We start from the raw sequence: 14,911 nt of genomic DNA, 5'->3' as shown, positions 1-14,911 counted from the left end.
GGGCTGTAACAGAAAACGTAGACCAAGTGACCAAACGGACTTCCCTACCAAGTGAAGGAGGTGTGGTTTTAAAGGATTTGCAGGATCACAGACTGGATATGATCCTCAGGATGCAATTTGAGGCTCTAGCCTTAGGGGTTAAAGTTAGAGCTGTGGCCTCCTTCATGGCATGTGCTTGTCATTCCAGGCTACAAAATCAGAGCCTGATGGACTTTGAGCCCCTGCCTCAGCTTGTGTTGGCGGGAATAGACTACGTAATGGATGCACCCTATAATATATTCAGAGTAATGGGGAAAGACTCAGCATTTTCAATCTCCTCCTGTCATATGCTTTACATTAGGCAATGGGCAGGTGATTTGACGTCTGAAGTGACACTGAGCAGACTTCCATTCAGGGGACAGATGCTGTTTGGCAAGGGCCTAGATGATCTTATGGCCAGTGTGAAAGATTGCTGATCACAATCTTTACCAGACCTCGAGCAGCTAGAAGCCAGAACTGGGGGTCCTTTCGTGGGATCAGGGCACTCGCCAGTATTTCACCCAGACAGCTTTTCAAGGTTCCAGACAGAAATTCTCCAGGAACCAGAGGATTCAGGTTCTGCTCCACAGTGCCAGCCAAAAAGCCAGAATGATACCAGTCCTCAAGCTGCTCCTCTAAAGATTGGAAGTCGACTCTCGGACTTTCTGGAGACTTGGGAATGGATAATGTCCGACTGTTAGGTCCTGAAGATAATCAGAGAGGGTTACAAGATAGTGTTCATGCACCCTCTTTCTGACTGGTATGGGGAACCTTTAACTTAAAGTGGAGCACGCTGACAAAAAAAATTGCCACTGCGGTGAACAGAGTAAGACCCACAGCCACTCTGTTCCCCTGAAGAAGCTGTTGGTGAAACGGAAACTCTCCGTAGGGATTTAAAAATAAGTGCTGTGCTTTTCTCTGTGCCATAGAGCATTATTAAGGATATTGGAGGTTTTTTGACCAATGATTGAAATTTGACACAGGTCAGTAATATTGTTTAGCAATAAACATTGCGGTCTGACCCTTTTACTGAGGACTTTTTTCTCCATTAAGTAATTATTTCCTCCACTAAACAATTATACATTGAATGATATCCATGACAAGATAATTGGGGTTGTTGGATTTCCACGTTTTTTGTATAGGGATATATTTGTTGTGGATTCCTTCCCCATTTTTGTAATTTATGGTTCATGGATTTGCCAGCAAGCTGGCCAGCGAAAACAAAAAGGATCCAGGCAATGTTATGAAGGTTGCTAGATATTCAATCAACTAACAATAATTTCTTATCAAAATTTTTTATAACTTCAATTTAAAATTATTTTTCACTCTTAATTTAAATATGATGTGCTCAGTACACCTCCTTCACAGCCTTATCCTGAGATATTAAGACCACAAATTAAAAGGAACCATCACGGCATCATCATGTTCCCTGACTGTCCACCACTCATTACTTCTTATGTATGTTTTTATAAATAGATGACCAATAAAAGTTTTGCACTTATCGGAATCAGTAGATGCCGTTGATATGCTATCAAAAATGCTCAATTCAGGTCCTCCTCAGGTATGGCCAAACCCCTATTTCACCATGCTCGTGATCGTGTTACACATATTCATAAATTTCTGTATAAATAAATATCAATCCCGTGCTGAGCTCTTTACTCAATTGCTGTTTTTACTCCATTTTCAATCGCCTAGATATTCAAGCTAGAAGACTTGAGCTCCGGCAGATACTCCATATACTTTGTTGTGCCCAAGAAAGGCTCAGAGGAGTGGAGGCCCATCTTGAATCTCAAACATGTCAATGTGGTCCTGAGAGTTCCTTAGTTCTGGATGGAGACTGTTCGGTCTTTCATCACAGCGGTGGAGCCAGGAGAGTTTCTAGCCACCCTAGATTTGACGGAGGCTTACCTTCACAACCCCATCCCGTGGCCAGAGTGGGCAATGTTCAAGCAGATTATCTCAGCAGACATTAGACCTGGGAGAGTGGGCATTGCCCCTGAAAGTGTTTCAGGCCATTGTGAGAAGATGGGGTCATCCAATGTTTGACCTCACGGTGACTGCAAAGAACAAAAAGGCGAATCAGTTCTTCAGTTGAAGATATGAGCCTAGAAGTACAGGGCTAGATGCAATAGTTCAACCACAGCCAGAGAACAGGCTACGCTTTGTGTTTTCCCCCAAGCACACATGGTATGCGGATCTTGTGCAACTACAAAAGGAGCAAAGTCCCAGACTCCAAGTGCATCCAGACTTCCTTTCACAGGGGCCTATTGCCCTAGAAGATCCAGGATGTTTTGGTTTTACGGCATGGCTTTTGAGCACGCTAGTCCAAAAAGGATATTCAGAAGTAGTTATTGCTACTCTCCTTAGAGCCAAAAATCCAGTGACAGTTTCAGCATATGCTAAAGCATGGGAGACGTTTCAGCACTGGTGCAGCAGAGAAAAGTTTAGAGCTGGGCAGTGCCCCTATCTCGTCAGTACTGGCATTCCTCTAAGAGGGCCTTGAGAAGGGATAGGGAGTGGCATCTCTAAGAGTTCAAATAGCAGGGCTCTCATTCTTCTGGGGCTGAGAAAAGAGCTTCACTAGTGGTCTACCTGGACATAATCAGGTTCTTGAAAGGCGCCCTGAAACTACAGCCCCCATTTCGAGACCTGTTTCCCTCCTGGGCACCTTGGACTTAGCAAACCCCATATGAGCCCTTTACAAGAGGCCTCTCACATGGATCTGTTGATCAAAGCAGTCTTCTTGGTGGCAACTATTTCTGTCAGGAGAGTCTCAGAATTGCAGGCCCTGTCATGCAGAGAGCCTTTCCTCAGGATCAAGGAAGCGCCGCAAGTGACTTTTGTAAGGTTCTCTCTTTCCTACCGAAGGTCGTTTTGGCATTTTATGTCAACCAAGAGATTAGGTTACCAGAATTTTGGTTTTGGATGTCAGGAGAGTATTGCATTATCTGGATGTGACAAATGAGTTTCATCTTTCAGTTCATTTTTTCGTGTTAACCAATCAGGAAAGCTGAGGCAGACCCACTTCCAAGGCCACTATCTCTAGATGGTTTGTAGAGCTATATCTTCTGTGTAAATTGGTTGTGGCAAATCTATCTCATTGAAGGCACATTCGACAAGAGGAGTGGCCTCTTGGGTGGAAGCGAGGGCAATTTCTACTGAGGAACTTCTACTGGTCATCTATATTTTCATCAAATTCTACAGGGTGAACATAGCAGCACAGGATGATACTACTTTGGGTCCTCAGTACTACGTGCAGGCTCATCTTTCCCACCATAGAATTTGTGGACTGCTTAGGTATATCCCTATGGTTCAGCATAAAATCCCTATTGCACTGGAAAAAGAGATTAGGTTCTTTCCTTGATAATATCTTTTCCAGGAGATAGGGATGATATGCTGAAATCTCCGCCCAGCAATTTATCTGACGCACCTGCTTTCTGACTCAACGGCCAGCACCATAGCTAGGATTTTACTGTCAGATATTGGAGTATTACAAGTCTGTGTATATGATTAAAGGGGAGGAATGGTTGACCTCCATAAATGTTCAAGCTGTTTGTTTCTTGTTTAACTTGTATTTTCTTACATTTATTGTTCCTCTTAGAGGCTTGTTAATGTTTTAACTACATTACTGTTCACTCAGTGATTGTTTTAAATTCATCTGAGCAGATCAGACACCTGGTTTTGGGGAGTTACCCATGCCCCTCCTTCTCCTGTCTTCTGTAGGGCTGGTGCCGGCTTTGATACAAACTGGACAGCAGAGACCAGGGAGATGGAGGAGGAGTTGAAAAGCTGTGATTGACATATTCTGCAGTACACTCTCAGGCCCAGATGGCTAGCCCTATGGTTCAGCATACAATCCCTATCTACTGGAAAATATATTATCAAGGTAAGAACCTAATTTCTTTGTATCAAGGCCTTACACAGGCCCAGCACGGAGCAATGAAGTGAGTTTCATTTCATGTGTAAGTGCAATACTGGTCTGGTCGGGTTGTTGTATGAGAGACTGCAGCGCCGGTCGTCTTAGGGGGAGGAGATGGAGTAGAGGATAGGACACTAACACATGGTCATCTGAGGGAGGGGATGATTCTAGCACTGATAGTCATCAGGTGGCAGGAAGAATACCAAGGACAGTCATCGGGTAGAGCAGGGATCTCAAAGTCCCTCATTGAGGGCCGCAATCCAATCGGGTTTTCAGAATATGCATTGAAAGCAGTGCATGCACATAGATCTCATGCATATTAATTAGGGAAATCCTGAAAACCCAACTGGATTGCGGCCCTCAAGGAGGAACTTTGAGACCCCTGGGGTAGAGGGAAGGGGAATATACTAGCGCTGGTCAATGAGGGGAACTTGAATATAAACCAAGACTCCCATTTGTAGGCCAAGTTTTTTTGGCCCCAAAATCTTGGTTTCTGTTCGAGAATATAGAGTACTTGTAACCTGGATTAGCTAATGTTGGAAGCCGAATACTGGGCTAGATGGACCATTGATCTGGCCTAGTATGTCTATTCTTATGTACTGATGCTGCAGTAATAATATCAACTTTTTGCACTGTGCAGTTAAGAGCTGTTGAAAATCCAGGGAAGGCCTACTCACCACAATTTAACCAGGCAGGAGCCTTTCAAGTCCCATTAAATAATTTTGAATATCTACCCCTTAAATTGCAGGTGGGCAATTTCTGTTCACAAGAGCCATAAACCAGTTGGGTTTTCATGATTTCTACAATCAAAATGAAGGCAGTGCATGCAAATAGAGCTCACGCATATTCATCAGGGAAATCCTGAAAATCTGACTGGGTTGTGACCTCGAGGACTGAAGTTGCCCACTCCTGCCTTTGATTGTACGAGCCCTGTTTGGCAGGAAAATACCTAACCCTCCATTGCCCCAGGTACAAAAATCTTAAAATTGTAAGCCCACTAGGGCTAGAGAAAATATCTGTATATAACATATGTAAACTGCTTTGATTGTACCACAGAAAGTTAGTATATCAAATACAGTAAGGGTAAAGTATGGGTAACGGAATCTCACCTTAAACTCCTGAGAAAATCACAAGATAAATCTAAAATCCCTTTCTCTAACTTCCACAAGTTTTAGTTTAGATCATCCCTTTAAACAAAGCCAAATTTGAACCTCTTTTGATGAAATTGCACTGGCCACCTGTTCAGACTTACATTGAATTTAAGATTTTTTGTTTCACGTTTAAATTGCTTCATGGTGAAGTCCCTTCTTATATGATGGCATTAAGAATGGTCAGATTTGACTGTATGTCCAAAAGGTTGATTCATAAGTTTACACTTCCTTCTGCTTCTACTTGAAAGAAATTGTTTAGTGTCATTTCCAGCTATGTGGAATTCTCTACTGTTAGATTTGAGATGTGAATGCAATTATCTTAAATTTAGGATATTATTGATAAGCAGGTTAAGAAATATTTTCATTATGTACCATTTTAAAAAAATAAATATAACACGCCCTCACATATACAGGGTGTGCAAATTACGTGTCTGTGTAAAAATAAAATGTATAATATAACCCATGTATATAACATGCTATACCAGTTTATTTTTCTAAAACACACGAATTGCAAAACTGTTGTTTGTTTTTAAAGGCTTTTCTTTTTTTTAGATTCTTTCAGGCATTATTAGGGCATAAAACTTAAAAAGAACCATACTAATTTTGCAATTAGCAAGTCTTAGTAAAAGTATACCAGGTACTACACACTGTAAAAACAGGTATAACACGTGGTATACATATGAAAATAAAATGGTCTTTTTAATTATTGTAAATTGTATGGAGTTACTGGTTCAGATGGTACACAAGCTTTCTGTATAATTTTATGCCAGGTTTATTACTAGCTGATTCCTCTCATTTTCAAAAGATGAGACATTGGAAAGTGTGTAAATATTCCTGTTTGTTTTTAAACTTATTTCTATTTATTGTTAGGATTAACATCACCAAATAAATTAGTGGTTTATCCTAAGCCTTGTGACCTCTTCTGTACAAACCATGATGCATTTCAGATGTCTCACAGTGTCCTGCTTACAAGCGCCCTTTTGCTATAATATCAAAACTATTTATAAAGGAAGAAAGCTCATATTTTGCATGGAATAATTCAAACTTTATGCAAAGGAAGGGTAAGAGAGGTGTCATTGAAGTCCACTGAGACAGATGTAGTATGGAAGGTGTCTGCCTTTCTGTGAGACCATTAGATTTGCATTGTTCATATTTGTTTGTGGTTTGGGGTAAGGACAGAATAAGGTGGCTTGTTTATTTAATAGTATTTCAGACACATTTAGTTTTTTAAGACTCCTATTACAATATTGCCATATTCGGTGCAAAACAAAGGCACTATGCTTTAAATTTTGAGGTTAGAACAGACCAGAAGGAAGAATATTTATTATCCTTCTGCTAGCCCAGACCAGATGAGTAGGGTATGTATCACAACCAGCAGATGGAGGCAGAGAACAGTGACTTTCAGTGACATCAGCACCAGTAAAAAGATTGGTGCAGTCCTGAAACTTGCTAGTATTCTTTGCCTCCAGCAGATGCTTGCATGATGGATTGGTGCACTGTGGTACAAGTTAAAGCTTGTGATCTGTGGTCAAGCTCCAGTGCCTTCTCCAAGCTCGTAGGGATTGGTCTACAGAACTTTGCCCTAAATAAGCTGGAATGTAGCCCCAGATTCAGGACCCAGACCTACAGGTCTCACTTTTGGGGGGACCAAGATTACATGGGGCAATGCAAGCCCCCCACAGGGTCACTGCTGTGATGCCACAGTATAGGGTTTTAGTGCCTGCAAGTCTACTTGATATTTTTATCCCCCCCCCTTTATGCTCACCCCTAGCATTTTTTTCTCAGCTGTCCTATACAGTAAACCCCCATGACTTCGCGAATCGCAGGCTCAGTAATTCTCAGTATTTTCTGACCGCCTATTTCTGGTACTAAAGTCAGGCTACACCAATCAGGAGCTGCTTTGGACATGCTATCTGGCGTGTCAAAGCAGCTCTTGATTGATATAGCCTGACTTTAGTACCAGGAAGAGGTGGTCAGAAAATACTGAGAATGATTTTTAGCACCTACCAGTACCCCAGCTGCCCCCAACCTACAGTTTTTCAAAATTCATGGGTGTTCCTGGAACGGAACCCCTGTAAATTTCAAGGGAGTACTGTATCTCTTTCTAGGACTTTGCTTTTGCATAGAATTAAAAATAAATAAGAGGAATGAAGTTAGAAAAGACAGCTAGTCAGGTCTGAAGAGAGGCAGCGTGTGGTAGGGGATTACCAGTCAGCATATATCAAAACGCCAATGCCAGCTCATGTTTTTGCATGAAACACTTATCTCAAAATGCTGTTTGTACCATCCCGATGGGACCCATTTTATCGAAAATGGCTTCTGGGGTCTTGGAAATAATGGAACGGCAACGACTTGCGGCTCTATCTACAAATAGAAACTATAGCTTTACTAAAAGTAGCATGACTAAATTGAAATAAACTGTTATGTTCTGTTTAAAGATAACTGAAAACTGTTGAGGTACAGCACTTGCTGGTGGTGCCAAAAGAAACCAAAACACTGGGCTTGCGTTGTAAATAAGTAACTACAGCATGCCTAGCTGTTAACACTGCGCATGCGTGAAAAGAAGTGAAAAAAAAATTCATGAAACTTGGAACCTCAAGGATTCTTCTGTTTTTCAACTTTCATGATTAGCTTAAACTCTGCGTTGATTACTATATCAAGGAAAACACACACATGCGATAAGAGGTATTAAATTTATTTAATAAATGCTATAATACAGCCCCAAAAGGGTGAAATGTCTAATGCGCCATGTAGTGACATGCAGGCAGCATATTCTCACATGTGGATGATGTCATCCACAAAGCCCGGTATTGACAGTGCTAAAAGTGTACTGGCACTTTAAGCTTTGTGAAGCTTCAAGACTACCCCCACTGCGAATGGTAGGAGCAGGCAGCGGCTGAAGAACCCCACAGTGCCGCTTCAGGATGCCTCCATCCGCCGGCCGGCCCTCTACTTCGGATGCTCCTTGCATGCTGGAGAGCCCCCACCCGATCCCATGCAGCCGAGCGCCACCCCACCCACACGCCGATGATTGATGCAACACGCAGGCGGGACGGCACCTGGCCGCACAGGCCCAGACAGGTCCTCCAACCTGTGGAAGGCACCCGATGTGGAAGGCTGGCAGGAAGAGGAATCCTCCGAAGCGGTGCTTCCTGGAATGTAAGTGCTCGTTTATTGGGGCAGTGCTCGGTTTGCGAGTCAAAAGTTTGCTGAGTGTTTTGCTTGTCTTGCAAAACTCGCAAACCGGGTTACTCGCAAACCGAGGTTCCACTGTATTTATATTTTATATTTACATTAGAGCAGGGGTGTCCAACCTGCGGTCCCGTGAAGTATTTTGTGTGGCCCCGGTCGAGGGCGATGCAGTGTTTTCCTCTGCTGCCCCCGGGTGTTTACCGTCTTGCCAGCTCCCTCCTCTGTCTTTCTGTAGCATTTGCGCGGCCCCAGAAATTTTTTTTCGGCCAATGCGGCCCAGTGAAGCAAAAAGGTTGGACACCCCTGCATTAGAGGCTCTGGCAGACCCATTTACAAAGTTCTTCCCAATTAATATTTCCAAATTAATAGTGTCTTTGCTTATTTGTAAATGGGTCTTTACCAGAGCCTTTCATTCAGTAACATAATTAAATGAAATAACTACTTCTGAAGTTTATGGGAACAGGTGGGAATGGAGAAATTAGGTCTTTACCTGCTAATTTTCTTTCTTTTAGTCCCTCCAGACCAGCACAGAAATGGATGGGTTTACGCTCCTCTGCCAGCAGGTGGAGACTTGAGACACTAACTTTTGACATCAGTACAAGTGGGCTGTACAGTCTCTCTTACAATCAGTCTTTACTAATAGCCAAGCAGAAATAAACAAGGTTTGTTCCAGAACATATGACTCCACATTCACATGGAGAAGACAGAAGCTGCCCTAGTCCATACAGACTAGGAAAACGCTGTTGGATACTGATTAGAACAAGAACCTTCCCCAAAACGTCCCACAGTTCGCCAGCTAAGCCAGACAAACCAAAGGCCGCTGCCTTAGTAACACACCAGCAACAACCAACACCCACAGAAAAACCGTAATCTGCAAAAAAAACACAGAACACTACAGTACAGGGTTCTGTGCCGGTCTGGAGGGACTAAAAGAACATTTGCAGAAATGGATGGGAAGTACCAAAGCAGTACCCATCATGGATGGGACCCCTAAAGGGCCACCACTAGAATGCACTCACCGAACACCACTTACCGACGTGCTTGAATGTCCACACAGTAGGAATGGAGAGAAGGACCAAACCACAGCTTTACAGATATACACTGGAGGAACATGAGAAGACTACCCAAGAAGCTACCGGACCCCGACTGAAATGAGCTTTGAGAAATTCCAGAACAGGATTCTTTTGAAGAAGGTAGCTTCCTTGATCCATCTTGCAATGGCAGCTTTGGAAGCTGCCTCGCTAAGAGGACAAAAAGACTATCCGATTTCCAGAACTCCTGGATCCGCTGAACATAAGAGCAAAGGACCCTACGGACATCCAATTTGCACAACTGTCTCTGCTCCAAAAAGCCCTCCTGACTACCCAAGACTGGGAGGATCACGGACTGGTTGACATGAAAAAGGCAAAACCACCTTCGGCAGAAAGGAGGGAACCGACCGCAGCATGACCCACTCCTTAAAGAACTCCAGGAAAGGTGGCCTACCAGAGCGCCTACTGTTCAGACACGCGTCTCGCAGAAGTAATGACCACCAAGAAGACCGCCTTAATAGTAAGATCCTTCAATGTACAGGAACGGAGAGGCTCAAATGGAGGAGGAACGAGCACAGAACTAGATTGAGGTCCTAGGCAGGAACTGACAGCCTAACAGGTGGTCGGAGCAATTTCGCAGCCCTCAGGAATCTAATCACATCCAGAGAAGAGGTCTACCGCGGACCATGCAAGAGACCATGAAAGGAAGACAACACAGCAATCTGCTCCCTAAGAGAGGACCAGGCAAGGTCATGCCCCAGGCCATCCTGCAGAAACTCCAAGATGTGAGGGAATCCGATTAAAGGTCCAGGTTCAAAGCCTTGCCCATATCAGCAATGAAATGAGTGAAGGAAGAGTTTCTAAAAGAAGACTCATCTTCAGGAGGGGAGCCCGAACGGGATCGCGGAGCAGCAGAAAAAGAGGGAGAAATCTCCCTCGAGTAGCACGCCGGAGCCTCGGAGTCCCGGGAATGGGAAATCGAGGAGGCTCGGCTAAAGCGCCTCGGAGGCGTTGAGGAATGACCCCGCACAAGATGGGTCAGAGAGGAACCCTCATGCGGAGCCCTGGAGAAGATGGGGCAAAGGAAAATTCTTCCGCCGGCTTCGAAGATCCCCGGGAGGTAGCCCGGTGCCTCGAGGGAGAATGCACTGTAGAGTCCAATTCGAGGACAAGGGTGTGCTTGGAGGGTTTCGCGGTTGGAGACCTGCCTCGAAGAGGTGGGGAAGACCGCAACCTTTTAGGAGGAGCGAACCTCGATAAAGTAGCCGGGGAAAAACGGGACCCCATCACAGGACCCCGGAAAGTCACAGGCCCTGAATCCGGGGACGAAGAACCGCTCGAGGGAATCCTGCGAGTCTTACATGTGCAACCCTGAGACTCAAGCGAAGTACGCTCAGGCTGGTTAGAAGGGTGGGTCGAGACCGAGGTCAAAGGCGTCAAGGCCGGGACCAGTTGGCTCACCACTGAGGAAAGCTGCGAGGTAAGGATTGCCTTAAACATGTCCTCGAACACTGGCACCGAGACCAAGGGAGGTTGGTTCTGAGGTGCAGCAGTGCGCTCCTTCGGGGGTGACCTCGAGGAAGAGTATTCCCTACGTGAAGAGGCACGCTTAGAATGATGTTTTGAAGATGCCGATGAAGCGGCACTCGCATGAGACTCCGAGGTAGACTTCGTTGCTGGCACACCTGAGGAGGCAAGAGGAGATTTACCCAAGGCCGGGGGTAGTAGGAGGAACCGAGGCCGGCGTGTTCGATGTCAAGGGGGACTTCGAGGCCGAGGTCCCTGAAACCGAGGCCGAGCTTGAGGATGGTCCCGCCGGATCCATAGGGTCAAACAGTTGAAGAATCTTGGCCACTCTCCGAAGAGCACGCGGTTGCAAAGTCGCACAATGCGGACACGACTCAGCACGGTGCTCCGCACCCAGGCCCTCAGGCCCAGGCACAAACGATGGGGATCGGTGATGGAGATAACCCAGTTGCACTTAGTACAGTTTTTGAACCTGGAGCAAGGCCGGGACATAAACGACAAGACAGCTGCGGCCCCGCATGGCCCAGCGGTCAGAGCAAGACCGGGGATCCGGTCGAAAATACATGAAGAAAATAACAAAGACGCAAGCACAGCGACTTAAACGAAAACAAAAAAAGAAAACCGCGGTGCAAGAGGGACAAGATCGCGCGTAGCAAGGGAGCAATGCTTTTGGCTCTGCAGAAAACATTGAACTGAGGCCACGCTGAGGAGACGCATGCTCTAGACCAGGCGGGAGGGGCACACGCGCATGCGCAGGCCAATCGCAAGCTTGAAGGTCTTCAAGCAAGTCTGCTTGCGAAAACATCCGCTAGGGGGCTCTATCGGTGACGTCACCCACATGTAGAGAATATGCTGCCTGTTTGTCCTGGGATAAAGTCGGGCACCCCTGACGGATCTGTAAGGTTCTCTCCAAGTCATCTTGAGAAAACAGATCAGCGGAATCTTCATCCCAAGATGACCGTGGCCGCTTGGACAATGGCTGTGGGGGGTTGAACAGAGGCAATCGCAGCAGGAGATTAAATGGGGCAGCCATGGAAGGAACACAGCTCCCAGAGGTCCCCGCCTTGCATATGACCATCAAATCAGAGGAAAAAAAAACCCTGGTGGCAACATAGCATTCATGTTAGGCGCAGAAGACACATTTAAGACCCGTTCCTGTCTTTCCAAGACAGGAGGAAGGTTGCTTGAGGCCGTGGGCAAATGTGATGTGCTTTCTGCCAAAACTGAGGGCAGGGCTGTCGATAAACTATCACCAGAAAACAAACATGGCACCAAATCTGACTGACTGCTGACACTCGAGGAAATCCCGGTGTGGGCAGTAGGAGAAGCCCAGGGTTCACCCCTGGGCGATGAGCAATGTGCACATGAAGAACCCATCACGCCGACACCCGAATCCTGGTCTCCCGCAAGGCGGCTAGAACATTTTGTACACTCGCCAGCTGCATCCAACGAACGGCGCCCACAGAAAACACACATAATAAAAGCACCAAAAACCCATGTACAACATCGTCTAAAAACAGCAGCCTCAGGGCTCTTTTTTATCTTATATATATATAAAACTCCTTTATTTCTTGTGTTTTGTAAGCTTTTTTCTGTTTCTTCTCATAGTTAACCAGCTGTATCAAGGCAGACCTCACAAGCACTCTAAACTGTAGTCATAGCCAGTATCGGTGGTCAGGCCTACAGTTGAGGCTCCTCTAGATTCAGAAAAAAAATCTGGGGTGGGACTTAACCCTTCCGAGTGTGACACCTCTGAGGTCGGTAGGACCCTCAAGGGCAGTGGTCTCAAACATGCGGCCAGTGGGCCACATGCAGCTCCCCAGGGACTATTTTACGGCCTGCGATCTGTCCTCTCCACTTCACAAGTTTTCCACATGACTGCTGTAATTGGACTTGCAGAAGTCTGAAGGGAATGTCGGCAAGTGGCTCGCCTAAAGCAGGGGTCCCCAATCTTCTTCCCTTCCCTTCTCACTGCCCTCCCCCAAGCCACCGCAATCGGGGAACAGGCCAGCACCGAGGTCTTAGCTCTCCCTGCTTATCTTCCCCAGCACGGAGCTGACCAATTCTCACCACCCGACGTCAATTCTAACATCGGGGAGGAAGATCCGGGCCAGCCAATCGCCCAACTGTGGCGGTGGCGGCTTGTTCCCCAATGGTGGTGGCTTGGGGGAGGGCAGGGAGAAATAAAGAAAGGGGGGGGGGACAGGGAGACAGAAAGAAAGAAGGGAAACAGGACACAGACAGAAAGGGGCTTGGAGAGAGAAAGACAGAAAGAAAGGGAAAGTATGGAGAAAGAAAGGGGGCACGGAGAGAGAGAGAAAGAAGGGGGAAGGGTGAAAGAAATTAAAAGTTGGGAGAGGGAAGGAGACAGATGCCAGACCAGGGGAAAGGAAGGAAGGAGGGAGGGAAAGAAAGAGATGTCAGACCATGGAAATAGGGACGGAAGAAGAGAGAGATAGAAGGGAAGGTAAGACTAGGAAACGTAGATTTTGAAAAGAAAGCAGAAAAATTGAATATTAAGTTAATGCCAAAGATGGATGCAATTTCTTTATAATGTCACTGGGGTACTAATAGTTAAATATTAGTGGAAGTCAGAAAAATATTAGAGTTCAAATAAAAGAACTGTCTTCTCATTCAAATTGGTAACCAAACTTCAGGATTGCAACCGTCACGTTTGAAAGTCACTCAGAGGTATAGAGCGCAAACTTGAAGCATTCTATCAGCATTGAAAAGGTTTTTCAATTTACATACAATAGGGTCTCCTGAAGAAGGAATCGAAACGGGGCCACGTAGAGACCCCGAACCTGTTATAAACTGAATTATCAAACTGCTCTCAATTTTCTCACAGAGCGATGTTCATTTGAAAAGATTTGTAAAGATAAGAAAAAACAAAGTATTTTCATACAAGTGTTTGAAAGACTGTAAAGACATTTATTTATTTATTTACTTTTGTAATCAAACTTGGAGCGTAACCAGAACTAATAAAGTTGCAACGACTGAAAAATATACTTTGGTTCATCACTAGAGGGCGCAACTCTCTTCTTGAAGAACTCTATACCTCTGAGTGACTTTCAAACGTGACGGTTGCAATCCTGAAGTTTGGTTACCAATTTGAATGAGAAGACAGTTCTTTTAAAAGATGGATGCAAGGCAGAAAGTGAAGACAGAGAGGAAAATAGTCAAAGGACAAGAAGGCCCTAGAAACATAGTTAAAAGCACAGAAAAATAAAGTTACCAGCCAACAAAGGTAGGGAAAATGATTTTATTTTCAATATAGTGATTGAAATGTGTCAGTTTTGAGAAAGGAAAGATATTAAACTTTAAATGTGAGAGCTGCAGAAAAAATAGGGTACTTGGAGGGCCGCAGAAAAAATAGTTAATGACTATTTTGCATAAGGTAAAAACTCTTTATAGTTTATAAATCTGTCCTTTAACTGTTAAAGGAAAGATTTATAAACTATAAAGAGTTTTACCTCATGCAAAGTTGTCATTTCTTTAATAAGACATTAACTATTTTTTCTGCGGCCCTCCAAGTACCTACAAATCCAATATGTGGCCCCACTAAGGGTTTGAGATCACTGCTCAAGAGGGTCCTCCAAGCTGAGTCTGGACAGACAAAAGAACCAGAAAGATTCACTAACCAGAACCAATAGGCCTTAACAAACCTCAGCACAGACTGCTCAAAACAGACCATTCCACCTGCTGGAGACTGAGAAAAGACTGATTGTAAGAGGGACTGCACAGCCCACTTGTACTGATGTCAAAAGTTAGTGTCTCAGTCTCCACCTGCTGGCAGATGAGCGTAAACCCATCCGGTCTAGAGGGGCGATAAAGGAAGAGATTACTTGTGGGGATGGATTAAATTCCAGCGGGAACGGGTTTGATTTCTGTTCCCGCACAACTCTCTAGTAGGAATAAGAAGACAGCTCTCCTCTTATGATCAATATTCAACATCAAAGTTTACTGTAACATCTCGTACACATTTAAAAAGGTCTAACACTACCATGTTTCAGCGAGAAGTCACCTGCCGCAGGAGTCAACAAAACCCTTGGATACTATATCTAAAATTATAT

The sequence above is a fragment of the Geotrypetes seraphini genome, chromosome 13 (assembly GCF_902459505.1).
Source record: "Geotrypetes seraphini chromosome 13, aGeoSer1.1, whole genome shotgun sequence".
Taxonomy (NCBI): Eukaryota; Metazoa; Chordata; class Amphibia; order Gymnophiona; family Dermophiidae; genus Geotrypetes; species Geotrypetes seraphini.
This window is presented reverse-complemented; position numbering follows the sequence as displayed.